At 42.8% G+C, this 19674-nt stretch overlaps 1 long non-coding RNA gene across 2 annotated transcripts; it reads left to right on the forward strand.

Moving 5' to 3' along the window:
- The first annotated feature begins 10190 nt into the window (after positions 1-10190).
- Positions 10191-17851, forward strand: LOC119053144 (uncharacterized). Of its 2 annotated transcripts, none has more exons than XR_008392781.1 (3): positions 10191-10273; positions 14626-14695; positions 16333-17851. It is a non-coding gene; the product is annotated as an uncharacterized LOC119053144 (long non-coding RNA). The 2 variants fall into 2 exon arrangements; XR_008392782.1 differs by lacking the exon at positions 16333-17851 and adding an exon at positions 15636-15759.
- The last annotated feature ends 1823 nt before the right edge of the window (positions 17852-19674 follow it).

Consider the following 19674-nt stretch of genomic DNA (forward strand, 5'->3'; position numbering starts at 1 on the left):
TCTCTCCCTAAAATCAATAAATAAAATAAAGGAAGAGAAACAACTCTTTCTACAATAATATATTTTTAAAAACACGCAATGCCCTGATCAGTGTGGCTCAGTTGGTTGGAGTGTTGTCCCGTACACCAAAAAGTTGTTGAGTTCAATCCATGATCAAGGCACCTATGGGAGGCAACTGATCGATGTTTCTCTCTCACACCAATGTCTCTCTGTCCCTTCCTCTCTGTCTAAAATCAATAAACATATCATCAGGTGAGGATTTAAAAAAATTAATTCCTTGAAAAAAAGAACAGAAACATTAGGTAGATAGATAGATAGATACAGATTTATAGATATATCCCCTACTTGAATTAGTTTGTCTGAGCAGCCATAATAAATTGTAAGCCACAGGCTGGGTGGCTTAAACAACAGAAATGTATTTTCTCACAGTTCTAGATGTCTGAGATCAAGGTGTTGGCAGAGTTGGTTTCTCCTGAGGCTGCTTTCCTTGGCTTGCAGATGGCTGTCTCCTCCCTGTGTCCTCACATGGTCATCCCTCTGTGTGTGTCTGTATCCAAATTTTCTCTTATAAGGACACCAGTCCCATAGGATGTGGGCCCACCTGCATGAACTCATTTTACTTTAACTATCTCTTTAAAGGCTCTGTCTCCAAATATACTCACATTCTGAAGTCCTGGAGGTTCGGACCTCAACCTATGACTTTTAGAGGGACACAGTTCTGTCCACACACTAACAGGTTCTGTTTCTGTGGTAGAATGCGGACAGATCCTGAAACATCCATCATTTCTGCCTTAGTGAACCAGCTTGGCAGCCTCCCTCTCTGAGAAATGGGAGCACTTGAAAGTATAATGGGTTCCACTTAGCTGCGTAGAAACCCCATAGGAAGAGGAAACAGCCTTGGTCGGCCTCTGTGAATGGAAAATATTTTTCTAACATTTTACTCTTCAGAGAATAAACAGAGCGCCCAGCCCCCTTTCAGCTCCGTCTCTGGGACTCATTAATTCCCTAGAAAGAACGGGTGGAAGAGGAATTACTGGGTCAATGGGATGCAAGGTCCTTATGACTTGCTTGTATTCCTGAATTTTATTCCCAGTCAGAAGGCTCAAGACATAAACCCTGCCTATTTGTGGCTGAGTTTCTATTTATTCACGTTCACTGCATAACTCACACCCCTGGACTCTCTTCTATTCATGTTGAGCCCCAACCCATCTGTAGCCACCAGAACCCTGCACTCTCTGCTCACCACAAAGCAAAAAAAAAAGTGATTATTGCGTTACAGAACATAGCCTGGGTGGGGGGAAGAGGGAATGATACACTGTTACTGAATGGATCCACCCTTGTGCTCCAGGGTCCCTCATCCTGTACTAGGTTTGCCTTGCCCACCACCAGGAAAAGATGTCTCTCAATGCCAGAGATTGGTGAAAAGGAAAGGGATTATTTATTTAAAGAGTTATACAAACTTAAGAGTAATAACTTAATGTCTTCATTGAGATCCCAAAGTCCTTTACCCACAAACACACAGTCCTTCCTTTCCCCTCTGCCCAGTCCAGGGTACTGTATCTTGAAAAAAGAAATAGAAGTCCGTGGTTCTTCTCTGCCCAAGCTGCATGGTCCTAAAAAGATGCCAAAGCCACCTAGTCCCAAAAAGATGCCACATGGCTGCCATGCCTGAATTTAAATACCAGCACCAATCTTCCTCTGCCCCACCATTTCCAACTCCTCCCACAATTGGCCACAGCTGCCAGCATTCCTGTATTTTTTTCAGCTTTACTGGGCCGCCATAGTAAGTCCAGGCAGGTGTGGCCCTGTGGTGTGGAACCAATCATCTCCAAGCTTTTACATAGTCTCTGTAACCAGGAGGAGTTGCCTCTCAGTGACATCATGGGTTGAAGTTACTCCCACCCCCCTTGCTCAAAGCATGGCCACAGCTATTTAACATATCTATGAAACCAGCTAAAGGTTATAGAAATGTTAAACGACCATTCTAGAGGTTATCTGCAAAACTATTGCTATTCAAAACAATTCTCAATGGCCTTGCTCCATGTGTCCCATCCCCTAGCTCAGACTTGTGGGGGTGAGGACAGCCTATATATATTTTTCTACTATTTCCTGGACACCAAGTTCTGGACCCCATTAGAAATCCCTATGGACTGCACCCTGTTACAATTGTCATAGTCCTGCCTGTGAAACATCTCACAAAAGCACATGACAACAAACCGCATAGGTAGGAGAGAAGATGAATACATCTGACTCCATGGATATTGAACATACCACGGGAAAAAAATGAATAAATGCACCATAGTCAAAAAATTACATGATTAACACAAAAAAAATGTCAACATGTCCAAAAGACAGAAGTTGTAGAATGAAAGAAAGACTGACCCAAGGTTGGAAAGAAGCTAGTTAATAAAAGAGAAAACACAAATGATAAAGAAATATGAAAATCTATTCCACCTGTAGGCTGACAAACTTGATATAAAAAGAAAGTGAGATTTCCTTTTCTATCATTTAAACAGAAAAAGATGAAAAACTGAATACGTAGAGTAGATATGGGTCAGGGTGGGGAAAAAGGTTCCTTTGCAGGCTGGTAAGAAAGTGAGAGTGAGGGTGATCCATATTTTAACATTAATTTTGGAGCAATGTCCCATCTGAGAAGTGGTTTTTCATCAAAACTGGAAAACAGCACATCATCAGGTTCAGGAAAAATGAACACAGGTAGAGTCCTATTGGAGAACAGATGGGAAGCAAGTTACAAAAGAGACAGAAGGGCCACTTGTTTGTGTCTAGAAAAGCTGAAACAGCATTCTCTGTCATCTGTGGCTCTTGAAGGCAGATGATTTCTTGCCTCTCACACCCACTGGGATATATAACAATATGCTTTGCGAGGTGTTTGTCACAAGTTAGGGGGAGTGAGTGCCGTGGCATCTGGTAGGTTGAGACCAGGGACACTGCTCAACATCCTACATACACAAATGTCTAACCACTGTGCTGAACACCTGAAACTAATGTAATGGTGAATGTCACTGTAATTGGGGAGGAAAGTGCAAAAACAAAAAACACACTGCCTGGAACAGTCCTTTCTTCCACCCAAAAGAGTAACTGGCCCAAAATGTCAACTTTCTGTCCTGGATATATGTCTCAGGTATCGAGGACAACCCTCGATTTCCACAAGGACTCAAGTACAAAAATTTTGTTGCGATTATTCACTGGGATTTTTATTCAATGCCGCCTATGTGTTAGGGATGGGTGCTCTTCACCTTCTTCATAGTAAAATAAAGGAGCAGGAACCAACTTAAATGTCTATTGATCAAATATATGGAGATGGAAGGAGACTTGATTTTGGATGCTAAACACACAATGCAATATACAGATGATGCAGCATGGAATTGTACATGAAACCTATATAATCTTTTTAACCAATGTCACCCAATAAATTTAATTGAAAGTTTTTCTTAGGCTCCACCAAGGAAGAAATTCCAATCAGCCACAAAGTTAGGCAGTATAGAGCTTTATTGGGGTTTGCGCGCCCGGGTTCAAAGTTGCACCCAAGCAGGGAATATGGCGGAGTTTTATTTTGGTTGGCTCTCTTCGTGGGAGCTGGGGATTGGTCCCCTTTGAACAAAGCAGCAATATATCATTGGTGGCTTTCCTCGGGCTCGGGTTGCTATGCAGATATGCGTTTTGGCAAAGCCTGCCCATTTGCTCTCTGGTTTGACGTCAGCCATCTTTTCCGGGTTGTAGTTCAGCCGCCATTTTGTCGTACCCTGCCCATCCTGACATTAATAACATTAAAAAATTGAAGGCGACAAGAGAAGAAATGTCTATTGGCAGGAGAATGGACAGATTGTGATACATTCATACAGAGAAATGTGATGCGGCAGATGAAAGAATAAGTTATTACGGATGGTGTCAGTTGGGACCTAGACTTATGGGGGGCAATGATCACTTCCTAAGGTATATAATTGCTGAATCACTATGTTGTAACACTTAAAACTAATATAACATGTGTGTCAACTGTCACTGGAGAATGAACTTTAAGAAAGAAAGAAGAGCCCTGGGCCCTGGTCGGGCAGCTCAGTTGGTTAGAACATTGCCCCAATAAGCCAAAGTTTTAGGTTCCATCTCTGGTCAGGGCACACACAAGAATCAAACAATATCCCTGGCCAGGTGGCTCAGTTGGTTGGAGCATCGTCCCATACACCAACAGGTTGTAGGGTCTATCCCTAGTCAGGCCTCATACCTAGATTGCAGTTCCATGCCCAGTTGGGGAGCGTATAGGAGGAAACTGATCAATGTTTCTCTCTCACACCAATATTTCTCTCTCTCTCTCTCTCTCTTCCTGTCTGCCCGTCTCTCTCCCTCTCAATCTAAAATCAATAAACATATTCTTGGGTGAGGATTTTTTAAAAGGAATCAACCAATGAATGCATACGTAAGTGGAACAACAAATTGATGTTTCTCTTTCTCTCTCTCTCAAATCAATAATTTTTAAAAAAGAATTTAAAAGAGCCCTGGCTAGTGTAGCTCAGTGGATTGAGCACAGGCCTGCAAACCAAAGGATCACAGTTCAATTCCCAGTCAGGGCACATGTCTGGGTTGCAGGCCAGTTCCCAGCAGGGGATGCATGAGAGGCAACTATACATTGATATTTCTCTCCCTCTCTCCTTCCCTTCCCTCTAAAGATAAATAAATAAAATCTTTTTTAACTAAAAAAAAAGAATTTAAAAGAAAGAAAGAAGTGTTGTGTGCATCTATACAGATAGATCTCTGAAGAACAACCCTAACCCTGCCAGCCTCACCTTCCCTGTCACGTGTGCTCCGCCGCTCCTAGAGCTTCTGCCCTTATGAATTTACCTCGAAGTGTTAGTTTCTGGAATTCCTATCACAATCTACTTAACAAAGAGCACTGCCTGCAAACAATGTGGACACACACATTTCATCCCCACAAGGAGAAGAACAATTTTCTCTGACATCTGTAGACAGGGATGGGGAATAGGTGGGGCATAATCATTCATTCTTTTCAACAAGCTTGTATTGTGCATCTAAGGTGTATGCTCACCTGGCATTCAAAGGCCACACTCACACACTGATATCAGGGCCTGGAAAATTCCGGGCTTGTTGGAGCTATCCCCAACCCCCATCTTCCTCGCTCAAGCTGCCATTTCCATGGCAACAGCCTGAGCTTGCCTCCTTCTTTGGAACAGGTAATTGCTCTTGAAGGAAAAGGGCAGCGGGGGCAGGGAAAGCTTGGTTTTCCAGCCTTTGTGCAACCTCAAAACACATCCTTAAGTGGGAACTTTGCAAAAGGTCACAAAATTGGGTGCAAGGGCCTCCCTGCCCAGTAATAAACACACACATACACACACACACCTTTTCAGCATCAGCATTGTGGTTTCTTCTACTTGTTCATTTATTTATTTATTCATTTATTCAACAAATACAGATTGCCTACCGGGAGCTAGTGACACAAGGAAAAAATGAAAAAAAATGGAAAAGGCACATTCTTTGCTCTCAGCATTGAGATGAGCGAGATATTTATTCCTTTAAACAAGATGTTTTTAGATTCGTTCAGCGAAAGTTTATGGAAGGAACAATGCATGATTAGGGTCCTGCCGGGTGGGCATAGGGGATACATCAGAAAGATGGAAGGAAGGGAGGAAAAAAGGAAAGAAGGAAGAGAGGAAGGGAGGAAAGTTAAACTCCTCGTATCCTCCCTGGCTAGCAAAATGCATGGCACATAGTAGGATCTTCAAACATTTTTAGAATGTGAATAAATTAACTAATGAATGAATTTTGTTCATCTTAAAATTGGGATTTTGGTGTGTTTATTCATTTAACATGATGTTATAGCCCTGAGTTTCCTTTCTTGGATGGAGGGGCAGTTGGCTGAACGTTAAAAGCCCTAGAATCTGGACTTCCACCAAGATGGAGGCGTAGGTGGAAGCACTGTGCCTTCTCACACAACCAAGTTTACAAACGACAAAGTTTTAGCAACCAAAACACAGCCAAACCACAGAAAATTGAACTACACGGAAGTATGACAACAACGAACCCTTCAGCCAAACCAGTAAGAGGGACAGAGCCAGCAGCAGAGCGGGGTCACGCAGGAAAGATCCACCAGACCGACTGGGGTGCACAACCCAGGCACGCTGGCAGCTGTAGGTGGATCCCAGGTGTGGAGTAGCAGGCGGACCCACTGAGGGTGCAGGGGGGTGGACTCACTGAGGGCTGACCAAAGTCACACAGTCGAGCACAGATAAACTGGTGAAGGGGTGAAGCGGTGAGACAGACCGTGCAGGCCCCAGTGGCAGAAAGTGGCAGAGGGACCACCATTGTCCCTCTCTGACCCTGCCCCCACATACAGCGTCACAAAACCTCGACCTGAGTGGCCCCGCCCTGGTGAACACCTCCTCGTCCGTAACAGTCACGAACAGATCAAAACATGGCTCAAGAAGAACTCAGAGCCCCAGAGCCAATAAATCTAAGTGATGAAGAAATAGCCAAACTTTCAGGTGCACAGTTCAAAACACTGGTGATCAGGATCCTCACAGAACTGGTTGATTTTAGTCACAAATTAGAGGAACATATGAAGGCTAAACTAATTGAAATGAATGGAAATGCATAGGAAACCAATAGTAATGGAAAGGAAACTGGGACTCAAATCAAAGGAGTGAACCAGGAAGAGGAAAAAAAATGACCAAACAGAAAAGAATGAAGAAACAAGAATTCAAAAAAATGAGGAGAGGCTCAGGAACCTCCAGGACATCTTTAAACATTCCAACATCCGAATTATAGGGGTACCAGAAGGGGAAGAGGAACAGCCACAAGTACAAAACTTATTTGAACAAATAATAAAGGAGAATTTCCTCACTCTGGCAAAAAAATAGACTTCCAGGAAATCCAGGAAGCTCAGAGAGTCCCAAAGAAGTTGGACCCAAGGAGGAACGCACCAAGGCACATCATCATTATATTGGCCAAGATTAAAATGAAAGAGAGAATCCTAGAAGCAGCAAGAGATAAGGGGACAGTCACCTACAAAGGAGTTCCCAGAAGACTGTCAGCGGATTTCTCAAAAGAGATCTTACAGGCAAGAAGGAGCTGGAAAGAAGTATTCCAAGTCATGAAATCCAAAGACCTACAACCAAGATTGATCTATCCAGCAAAGCTTTCATTTAGAATGGAAGGACAGATAAAGTGCTTCTCAGATAAGATCAAATTCAAGGAGTTCATCATCACCAAGCCCTTATTATATGAAATGTTAAGGGGACTTACCTAAGAAAAAGAAGATAAAAAAGACGAACAGTGAAAGGACAGCAAACTCACAGTTATTAAGAACCACACCTAAAACAAAAGCAAACTAAGAGAATAGCTAGATCAGGAGCAGAACCATAGAAATGAAGACCACGTGGAGGGTTAGCAACAGAGGAGTGGGAGAAGGAGAAGGGGGGAGAAGGTACAGAGAATAAGTAGCATAGATGGTAGGTAGAAAATAGATAGGGGGAGGGCAAGAATTGTATCAGAAATATAGAATCTAAAGAACTTGAGACACGTGGTCATAAACTAAAGGGGGGAAATGGTGGGGAGGGGTTTGCAGGGTGGAGGGGAATGAAGGGGGGAAATAGAACTGTAAAGACATAATCAATAAAATATATATATTTTTTAAAAGCCCTAGAATCTACTGTATTTTTAGGACTATAAGACACACCGAACTATAAGACGCACCCGACCATAAGACGCAACTAGGTTTTAGAGGAGGAAAATAGAAAAAAAATCTTGAAGAAAAATTGTGGTAAAATATTTAATAAGCTGTGACCTGCCTCCACCGCCACCTCCCACCAGCAAGCCAGGTACGCTACATTCAGACTATAAGACGCACCCTCATTTTCCTCCCAAATTTGGGGGGAAAGGTACATCTTATAGCCCAAAATATACGGTAACTGAGTAGGAGGAAGCAGAGTAGCATTAGGCATAGAGAGAGCTATGGTTGTTGATTTGCTGTTCACCACCCAAATGCTTGGGTGGGTATTTTTAAAATTTATTTTTAGAGAGAAGAGAAAGGAAGGAGAAAGAGAGGAAGAGAAACATTGATAGCTTGCTTCTTGTACATGCCCTGAGTGGGGACTGAACCCGTAACACAGGCATGTGCCCTACTGGGAATCAAACCGATGACCTTTCATTTTGCCAAATAATGCCCAACACACTGAAACACACCAATCGGGGTTTGGGTGGGTATTTTTTTTCATTGGGATGAAGAATGGCTCTGTAAACACAACTCTAGAGCTTACAACCATGAAAAGAAAAGGATGAATTAATCTGACTACGTAAGTGCTAAAAAAAGTAGGTAGAAAAGGGAAAAGGAAAGTAAACCAAAGTGACAAAATGGGTAAAACTGCTTGTAACCCAATGAAAATCTCAGAATATCTTTTATATGCCCATTGGGTTTATAAGAAAAGAATTAAGAACATGGTGATGAGGGGTGATGTGAACTTCAAAATACATACATTTGCCGAAAGACAAAAGGGAAATGTGGAAAAAAAGTACAAAAAATGTCCCAACTTCTTGGTACTAAAAAACAAAGAAAGGGCCCAGGCTGGGTGGTTCAGTTGATTGGAGCATTGTCCCGTAAACTGGAAGGTTTTGGGTTCGGCAACGGATTAATGTTTCTTTCTCACATCAATGTTTTTCTCCCTCTCTGTCTTCCTCCCTTCCCCTCTCTAAAATCAATAAGCATGTCCTCAGATGAGGATTAAAAAAAGTTAAAGAATCAAAAAAAGATATAAAAACCAAACTGGCAAGTCATTTTTCCCCTTATCAGATAGACAAGGATGAAAATAGACAAGCAGTTGTGTAGAAAATAGATGCCTTTACAGGGGAATGGGTGAGACTAGAAGTGGCTATAATCTTTCCAGCAAGTTCTTTTCGCAATAGACATTAAAGTTTAGTACACGGCTGCCCTTTGACCCAGCAAATCCACTTGTGGGACTCTGCCCTCCTCAGACGTTTGCAAAAGTACATAAGGATCAAAGCGGTCTTTCTGGGGAGTGGGCAACAGAAAAATGTACAGAATGTGTGCCCCTGGAAATGTGCGGGGCCATGGTACTGCAGGATTTTACAAAACAAACACAGAAATTCTTTGCTTGATAAAGAAACTGTGTTCTGAAGACTAATCTCACCATTTCACATTAAATAAACAGGAACTGGATTAGAAACCGTATATCCATCATTAGCCAGATTTGCACAAATACAACCCATTTCCTTATCCATGTATTCATCTTCTAGAAACATCTGTTGAATTCCTGCTAAGAAACAGACACTCCTTCAGGAGTAGAGGACACGGCTGAGATGAAAAACAGAGAGTGCGTCTGTTCCCATAGAGCACGTCCATTTCTGGATGAACAGATAGGATATGCATCTAAGATTGTTTTGAAAAGCAACTTGACAATATCTAGGAAAGCTGGTGATGGGTATCAATTGCCCTGCCACTCAGAAAAGCCAGCTTGAGATGTGTGTCTTAGAAGAAATCTTCATACATGTGGCAAGGCAACAAGTTCAAGAATGCTCATTGGGACATTGTCCTGGGCATGCTCTGGGCACTAGGGATATTGATATTGCTCATAATGACAAAAAAGGAGGAGGAGGAGGAGAAGGAGAAGGAACAGTTCAAATACCTACCAACAAGAGAAGGAGCAAATTAATTAAGCCCTGCTCCTACAATGGAATATGCTGAACAGTTTAAAGCAGAGAGAGACAGCAATTTGTTGTTCCACTTATTCATGCATTCATTGGTTTATTCTTGTATGTGCCCTGACCTGGGATTAAACCTGCTGCCTTTGTGTATGGAGTCAACACTCCAACCCACTGGGTTAGAGCTGCAGTTCTCTGAAGTTATTTCCCTCCTTTCTGTCCACTGTCTTCAGCTGGCATGATTTTGGTTCGAAACAGAATTCATCTACTAAGATGGGCCACAGGTGTGAGGGTCTCCCTGGAACACACAACAGTGAGGGGGACATTCTCTGAGTCCAGATAGACTTGGGGACGGGGGCACAGACATTCCTTCTCTCAACAGACTCTCCAGAAGTACCTGCTTTGTGCTAACCAGGTACTTTGACCCCAGCACAGTCTAATTTAAAGACTGGAAATTTCCAGTCTCTTCAGACCTTTGCTCTCTGGCCCCCTCCCCTCTCCTTCCACATCAGGCCATGGTTTCCATGACAATGGCCTGAGCCCGCCTCTGCCTCCCACATCAGGTGATGGCTCCTGAGCAGTGAGCTGAGTGAGTGCCCCCCTCCACAGAGCCCAAACCTGGGTGGGGGTGGGTGGGGGTGAGGAGAGGGCTGGGGAGCAGTCCTACCTGCAGCCCCTGGTCCCTGGGTCAGGCTCATATTTCCTGCGTCATTACATCATGGGGGTCCCTGCAGAAAACAAAACTGGCTCTTTGGGTCTCTGCAGGCCTTCCTTTTTTTCCCCATATATTTTATTAATTATGCTATTACAGTTGTCCCATCCCCCCATTTTATTCCCCTCTACCCTGCACACTGAATCCCACCTGCTTTCCTCTCCTACCTTTTTCCCCTCTCTCCCCCTTCCTTTCCCCCACTGATAACCCTCCATGTGATCTCCATTTCTGTGATTCTGTTCCTGTTCTAGTTGTTTGCTTAGTTTGTTTTTGTGGTTTTTTTTAGGTTTGATTGTTAATAGTTGTGAGTTTGTTGTCATTTTACCCTTTGTAGTTTTTATCTTCTTTTTCTTAGATAAGTCCCTTTAACATTTCATATAATAAGGGGTTAGTGATGATGAACTCCTTTAACTTAACCTTATCTGGGAGGCACTTTAACTACCTTTCTAAATGAGTTTTGCTGGACGGGGTAATCTTGAATGAAGGTCCTTGCTTTTCATGGAATACTTCTTTCCAGCCCCTTCTTTACACTTCCTTCTTTTCTGCAGGGTCTCTTTTGAGAAATCAGCTGATAGTCTTACGGGAACTCCTTTGTAGATAACTCTCTACTTTTCTCTTGCTGCTTTTAAGATTCTCTCTTTACCTTTAATCTTGGGCAATGTAATTATGATGAGCCTTGGTGTGTTTCTGTTTGAGTTCAACTTCTTCAGGACTCTCTGAGCTTCCTGGGCTTCCTGGAAGTCTATTTCCTTTGCCAGACTGTGGAAGTTCTCCTTTGTTATTTTTCCAAATAAATTGTCAATTTCTTGGTCTTCCTTTTCTCCTTCTGGCACCCCTATGATTTGGATATTGGAATATTTAAAGGTGTCCTGGAGGTTCCTAAGCCTCTTCTCATTTTTTTGAATTCTTGTTTCTTCATTCTGCTCTGGTTGTTTATTTCTTCATTCTGGTCCAAACCATTGATCTGAGTCCCAGTTTCCTTCCTTTCACTGTTGGTTCCCTGTAGATTTTCCTTTATTTGACTTTTCATAGCCTTCATTTTTTCCTCTATTTTGAGACCATATTTAACCAATTCTGTGAGCATCCTGATTACCAGTATTTTGAATTGTACATCTGATAGGTTGGCTATCTCTTCATTGCTTAGTTGTATTTTTTCTGGAGCTTTGATCTTTTCTTTCATTTGGGCCATTTTTTTGTCTGGCACATCGGTTACATAGTAAGGGGCAAAGCCTTAAGCATTCACCAGGGCAGGGCAATCCACGTTGTTACACTATGGTGCTATATGTGGGGGTCAGAGAGGGAACAGTGACACTTATTCTGCTCTCTGCCAGCTTTCAGTCACTCCCACTGTTACCCACAAGCAAATTGGGCCCTCGTGGTGCTGATTTCCAAGTGGGTAGATTTATGTATGTTCTAGGACCCTGTGGGTCTCTCAAAGAAACTCTCCTGTGAGGCTGGGAGTTTCTCCTGCTGCCTCAACCCTCACAGATTTTTTCAGTCTGAGGTTTTGAGGCTTTATTTCCCCATGCTGGAACCCTGGGTTGTGTGGTCTGTCTCCCTCCCCAGTTGTTCCTCCTGGCTTATCTGCACACAAACATGGGACTGCCTCTGCAGGCCTTCTAAGAGCTCTCAAACCTCCACAAGAACTGTGAATATTGGCCTAAGCTTTTCAATACCCATTAATTTGCTCAACATATTGATCAAGACGCACTGAAGCCAGGGATGAAATGGTGAGAAACAAACTCCAGTATTTTCTGCCTTCAGACCCTAATGTCTGAAACATCAGTGCATTTGACACATGTGTGTAATCATTGGACAAATAGGGGTGAGGGGCTCATCATGTTCCATGTGACAGATTAAAGATGTGGATGCAACAGACATCAAACTGTTGAACAAGCAAAAGCCTGGAGGTGGAGGCTTGTTGGGATATTGAAGGGGTGTCCAGCAGCCCATGACTGCGTGAGCTAACAGAAGGAACCTGGTGAGACAGCCATGGAGGAAGGTCAGAGTTGGAAAGCACTGGGTTTTAAAATTAAGTGAACAAACAAAAGAGAGACTCATAAACACAGAGAACAAACTGATAGTTGCCAAATGGGAGGGGGGTCCTGAGTGAAAAAGGGGAAGGGATTGAGAAGTACAGATTGGTAGTTACACAATAGTCATGGGGGTGTAAAATAGAGCATAGGGAATATTGGCAATAATATTGTGGTAACTATGGATGGTGTCAGGTGGATACTAGACTTAACAGGGTGAACACTTTGTAAACTATATAACTGATTAGCCACTATGTTGTACACCTGAAACTGATAAAATATTGAATGTCAACTGCAATTGAAAAATAAATTTAAAATATATATATACACATCAGCTCTGGCTGGTGTGGTTTAGCGGATTGAGCACCAGCCGGCAAACCAAAGGGTTGCTGGTTCAATTCTCAGTCAGAGCACATTCCTGGGTTGCGGGCCAGATCCCCAGTAGGGGTATCCACACATTGATGTTTTTCTCCCTCTCTTTTTCCCCCATTCCCCTCTGTCTAAAAATAAATTTAAATTTTTTTTAAGTTCCAAAAAATTATAGCAGGAGAAAAGAAAGGGGGGTCCTTATACATAGAGAGAATGAAAGTGGAGGAGAGAGGAAGGAAGGAAGGAAGGAAGGAAGGAAGGAAGGAAGGAAGGAAGGAAGGAAGGAAGGAAGAGAGGGAGGGAGGGAGGGAGGGAGGAAGGAAGGAAGGAAGGAAGGAAGGAAGGAAGGAAGGAAGGAAGGGAGAGAAGGGAGGAAGAAGAGAAAGAAAGAAAGAAAGAAAGAAAGAAAGAAAGAAAGAAAGAAAGAAAGAAAGAAAGAAAGAAAGAAAGAAAGAAAGAAAGAAAGAAAGAAAGAAAGAAAGAAAGAAAGAATTCTTTTTCAATATGTTTGTGTGGGTAAATTTATAATACACACACAGAAAGTAGGGTTACGAAATCATAAAGACTTTTCTCCCGTATTATAATCTATGTCTCATTACCTCACTCTTATTGATTTTTAACTTTAATTCAAGGTAGTATAGAATTCAGAAGTGGTCTTTTTGTGCTTGATGCCCACGTGACCCCAATAAAAGTCACTCCATTGTTAGAATGTTAGAGTCAAGATGTTAACCCCAGAAAAGTCAAGAGAAACTTTTTTGCTACTGGCTCCAAGGGTGTTACCTACAAGACAAACAACAGGTCTCCAGTATGTCCATGGTTTGGGAATGAATGTGTCCAGCATGTGGGCTTCATTTTACTGTTTTACTGTTTTCTGTTTCCCAGAAAGCCATTCCCTTCCAAAGTTAGAAGCAATATATGTGGAGCTTGGACACCAGTCTGAGATTTAGCTCATTAATCAGGAGAAATTCCAAGGCGGGTTGATTTATCGGGCACTTGGGCTGAATGTTGCCATTCTTAGAGTTTGGCCAAAGGGCCAGAGATTTGGGAGAAAATTGTCTCCCCATGAATCGTCTTTTCGTCCTTTCTGTTGCATTCTGGCTCAGAGTCCTCTGCAAGCACTGGGGCCAGGACCCTAGGGACAGAACAGTTTTTCTTGGCACAGGGCTCACATCAGCTTTTTTTTTTGCTGAGGTCAGGGAGATTCTGTGTGTGGACATTCTTATCGTTATGGACAGGAAGGTCTAGTTAACAGGTCACAAAAGCACATGAGCCTAACAGAAAAGATACATAAGCCTGACCATAGAGAGACCAGGAGATGCCACCTCACATCTGGTATGATAGTTACTATCAAAAGAAAAGAAAAAGAAAAATACCCCAAAACAGAAATTAACAAGTATTGGGGAGAATGTAGAAAAATTGGAATCCTTATGCATTGTGGGTAGGGTGTGTTCGGCGAACAAATTCTGTTATTTTTTAAAATTGATTTTGAGAGAGAGAGAAGAGAGGAAGGAGGGAGAGAGGAAGAGAAAGAGAGAGAGAGAAACATTGATTGGTTGTTCCACTCATTCATGCATTTGTTGATTAACTCCTGTATGTGCCCTGCCTGTGGATTGAAACTGCACCCTTGGTTTGTCAGGACGACACTCTAACCAACTGAGCAATCTGGCCTGAGTAACCAGATTCTCTTCTTTCCACAAACTTGTATTGGGTGGCATGTATGCTGTAGGATATTATTGAACTCACATACATTTACCCCTAGAGCCCTGAGCCTCTCTCTCCCTCTCTCCTTCCACCCTCCCTTTCTTTCTCTCTCTCTCATTTCTGCAGACTCTTCCCTTCTCCTGCTAACTGCAGTTTCCATGGCAACAGGCTGAGCCACCATTGTCCTACACACCAGGTGAGAAAACAAAATTAATGGGCATGGGGAGGGCTCAGGCCCAGTGGATGTGTTCTTTCCTGCAAGTGAATTGCTCCCTTGGGTGTTAGTAGAAAGTCACTCAATCAGCCCTGCTCTGTTAGACCGGGCATGTCTCCCACAAGCACAGGGATGCAAGGGTTATTTACTGTAATAATTCACTCATTCATTCAGTCAGTCAATTTATTCATTCATGAACTACTGTTCATGACAGAGCCTGTGCTAGAATATGAGGATATAGTGCTGGTTTTCAACAGGGGGGCAGTTCCCCAAGGAGGAGTTTGGAATTTTTTTTTGTTGTCTCATCTAGTGTGTAGTGGCTTAGGATGCTGCTAAATCTCCTGTAACATGCAGGAGGGTGACCCCCCCACACACAACAAGGTATTACTCAGAAGTGTCCAGAATGAGAAACCCTAGGATGCAATGATCTGTCAGAGCCTGCCCTGAAAATTCTCGTGGTGCTTAGATTCTAGGGGAGAGGGCAGATCATAAACAAAATATGATTTGTGTGAGAGATAAAGAATAAAGAGGGTGCAGGACAGAAAGAGACTGGGGTGAAAGGGATGGCATGGTCAGAGAACACCTTTTTAGGTTGTGATAACTGAGGAGAAAGATGAATGAAGTTATGGGAAAAGAACATTCCAGGGAGAGGGCACAGCATATGCAAAGACTGGAATAGAAACACATAGAGTGCATTCAAAGAAACACATGGAGCTCTTGCTGGGTAGCACAACTGGTTGGAGCATCATCCCAATACACCAAGGTTGCAGATTTGATCCCGAGTCAGGGCACATGCAGGAATCAACCAATGAATGCATCAATAAGTCAGACAACAAATCAGTGTTTCTCTCTCTCTCCTTCCTCGCTCTTTAAAGTCAATTTTTTAAATATTAAAAAATTTTGTACTGTTATTCTTTTACAGTTGTTCCAATGGTTTCCCCCTCTCTCCTTTTCCACCCAGCTTACCCCTCAATAAAAATCATTTTTTTAAGATTAAAAAAAATAATTTTTTAAAAAGAAGAAGACAAGAAGACCCAGATGGCTGAAGAGGTCTGAAGAGACCGGAGCTAGTTGGGATGGATCGGGAAGAGAAGGTGGGTGACAGGTGGACGAAGGGCCTCTTAGTTGGTAAGAACCTCAGGACTAATAAGTTAGCTATTAAAATGGTTCCTGTTTTCAGTGTCATCCATAGGAACTGAACGTTCAGTCCATGACAAACTTTCTCCAGGACCTAAGATCACCAGGGCATGGACCCCGGCATGGTCACTGTTTTCTTACAGCCCCAAGGCCACAGGGGGGGAAGCGAGAGATAGTCCCACCAAAGTAAACTCCCAGAAGGACAAACATTTACTCAGAGACTTCTCTGGGCTGTGGGGCCCCTGGGGCCCCAGCTGGGCCATGCACATGAAACGGAGGTGACTTCACAGTCAAGGACAGAGGCCACCATGGACATACTTTGTGTACCGGAGCTAGTTGTGAGATAAAGAGTCCTCATATTTGTAGAATCAGCAGTCTTGCCTTTGGATGGGGCCCATGGTGGTTGATGCGCCATTGTCACCATCATTATAATTACTATTATTATCAAATAACTCATGTTTACTGTGCTTATTCTATCCCAGGCATGCTGCTAAATGCTTTCTGCTGAATTCCCATGACATATCTGCAAGGTGGGTGAGGCCACCTTTCCACTTGACAAATGAAGTCCCCGAGGTGCACAGGAGAAGGAGTGGCCTGCTCACATTCTAATCATAGAGTTCAACTCCCTGGGATGGAATCCCTTGACCCCTGAGCCACACATTCCTCATTTGGAAAAACAAGAACCTGAGTCTCAAAGCTGATGGTAGGATGAAATGTACAAAGGAATGATGGCCACACAGCAAACTCAACAAATACCAGCACAAAAACACTCAGTCATCGAGATAAATAATATTTTAATGTAACATTGGAAATAAGCAATAATGCAAAGAAAACCCAAGATGAACATGATATTAAAATTTTGGCCCAGACCAGTGTGGCTCAGTTGGTTGGGCATTGTTTTGCAAAACAAAAGGTCACCAGTTTGATTCCTGGGTTGCAGGTTCTGTCCAGTCAGAATGCCAGCAAGAGGCAACTCATCAGTGTTTCTCTCCCTCTCTTTCTCCCTCCCTTCCCCTTCTCTGAAAATAAATAAAATCTTAAAAAGATTATTTTTGAAGAATGACAAAGAGTCTACAGTCCTGTGCTGAGCCATATTAGCACCTGAGTCAAAAGGTAAAACGGATACTCTTCTATCCATGCTCTTGTCCATTTTTAACGGTTAACTTCTTTTGAGAAATAGGTATTATAAATTATTTTCTTTCTTTGTTTATCTTTAGGGAGAGGAGAAAGGAGAGAGAGAGAGAGAAAGAGAGAAACATTGATCAGTTGGCTTTTGCATGCACCCAAAGAGAGAACAAGTCCTGAAACCCAGGTATGTGCCCTGACTGGGAGTAGAACCCACAATTTGGTTTGCCAGACAATGCTCATCCAACTGAGCCACATCAATCAGGGCTGGAAATAGATTTTTGAAAATATTTTTGATGAGTTTGCCTCCATGAAAGTCAAGAAAGTGAAATTATAATAAATTCTGGGTTTTTTTTTCTATCATATAAGTAAAATATTTTAACATAAGACAATAGTTCGATTCCCATTCAGGGCACTGGCCTGGATTGTGGGTTTGGTCCCCAGTCAGAGCACATATAAGAGGCAACGGATCAATGTTTCTTTCACACATCGACATTTCTATACCTGCCCTGGCTGGTGTGTAGCTCAGTGGATTGAGCGCCAGACTGCAACCCAAAGGATCGCTGGTTCAATTCCCAGTCAGGACACATGCCTGGGTTGCAGGCCAGGTCCCCAGTAGGGGACAGGGTTTCAGATGATCAAGGTAACAAAGTTCTGGAGATGGAAGGTGGTGATGGTTGTACAACAGTCTTAATGTACTTAATCTTACTGAACTGTGCACATAAAAAGAGTTAAAATGGTCAATTTTATGATATCTATATTTTACTACAATTAAAAAAAATTTTTAAGGTGCACGAGCTACTATTGATAGGTCCGTAGCTTTAGGAGTCTTCCGCATCCCCCATCCTGGTTGGTTGGACATCAGTAGCTCTATTTTCTTTCAAGAGCCTTTAATAGGACTTTTCTGAATCTTTTTTTTTTTTTTTTTTTTTTTTGCATCAGAAGCAGGCTTAGGCTGTTGCCATGGAACCTGAAGGTAGTGGGAGCAGGAGGGGAGTGGAGGGTGGGGGAGGAGAGGGGGCTGGAAAGGAACGGAGAGAGACAGACCCTGAGGCTGGAATTTTCCAGCCTCTGAACTCAACACCGTGTGTTTGCTTTCCAATAAATGAGTGACTACGACTAAGGGTCTTTGTCCCCAACATAGTATGTTTACTTTGCAATAAATGATTTAAAATATGGATCTTTGTGCCCAATGTGGTATGTTTGCTTTGCAATAAATGAATGACTTAAAATGAGGGTCTTTGTCCTCCAGGAAAGCGGCTGCCCTTTTTTCCTCTGCAGAAGGGCTCCGGGGGCAATGTACACACAGCATTCAGCCCAGGGGCCAGATCCGGTGGGAGGCAGTGTGGAGGTGGTGAAATCTAGTTTCACTGAAGGCAGAGTCTCTCCCACCAATGTTCTTGGAGGAGGAAAAGTCTTCAAATGGAATAAAAGTATAGCCTCTGTTCTCCTTAGCACGTTGACTTCTAAAAACAGGTTCTGTACCATGGAGATTCCAGCCAAGTTCAGTTTTTGGCAACTTGTTTCAATTAGCTGATGTAACGGTGACCCTACCTCTTTTTAAAGGAATTGTTCACCCGTTCACTCAGTTGACGGATTCATTTTCTATGGTTCCTGTCATCTTCTGCTTCCTGGCCCTCCACGTGTAGCTGCTTTCTTCTTTGCGCACTGATCATTGCCTTTGAAAAATCACCTGTGGGCCCTGGCTCTGTGGTCAGCTGGTTAGAGCATCTATCTACAATAGAGCATATTGCAGAGCAAACCCACGATATGCCAAGGTTGTGGGTTTGATCCCTGTTTGGGGCACATAGGAGAATCAGCCAATGAATGCATCAATAAATGGAACAATAATTTCTCTCTCTTGCTCTCAAATCAGCTTTTTTTTTAAATAAAGATTTTATTTATTTATCTTTAGAGGGGAAGGGAAGGAGAGAGGGAGAGAAATATCAATGTACGGTTGCCTCTTGTGCATCCCCTGCTAGGAACGCTGGCCTGCAGGGAATTGGCCTGCAACCCAGGCATGTGCCCTGACTGGAAATTGAACCACATTCCTCTCCTTTGCAGGCCTGTGCTCAATCCACTGAGCTACACCAGCAGGGCTTCAAATCAGGTTTTTAAAAAAGAAAAGAAATATCACCTGTGGACATTCTTTGAGGCCCAGGCTGAAGTTGTCTGTTTTATGCCGTAGAATTTGCTTTTGCTTCTGCTGTGGACCTTCGGGCACTAAGTTGGGGACTACTGTGACATTCAGGGTTTGAGTTTTCCTAATCCTTTCAAGGTACCTGCTATGGACCAAATTGTGTCCACTCCCCCAAATATGTGTTGAAGGAAAAAATGAATTTGGGGGCATAAAGAACAAATATTTCGTCTGATTGCCAAATGCCTACAGGAGTCAAGAAGGTGCCTGCTTTGATTCCCTTCCTTTCCCTAGGACACACAATGGGACCCAGTCAGTGTTTGCTGACTGACTCAATGAGTGAATAATGATAATAGGTAATGTGCATATCACTGACACTTGAGTTCGATCTGTGGATCCTAAAAACAAACAGTCTTCAGGGCCAGTCCGGTCATTCTTCCCTTCCTGTGTCATTATGTGACATCTCTTTGCATTTCATTTTTTTTTCTTTGCTCTTCTTTTTTTGTTTGTTTTGGAGTGTTATTTCTTTTCATTTTTTCCCTTTACATTTTTTAAAAAATAT

Source organism: Artibeus jamaicensis, unplaced genomic scaffold (assembly GCF_021234435.1).
Source record: "Artibeus jamaicensis isolate MK-2021 breed Jamaican fruit bat unplaced genomic scaffold, CSHL_Jam_final contig_723, whole genome shotgun sequence".
NCBI lineage: Eukaryota > Metazoa > Chordata > Mammalia > Chiroptera > Phyllostomidae > Artibeus > Artibeus jamaicensis.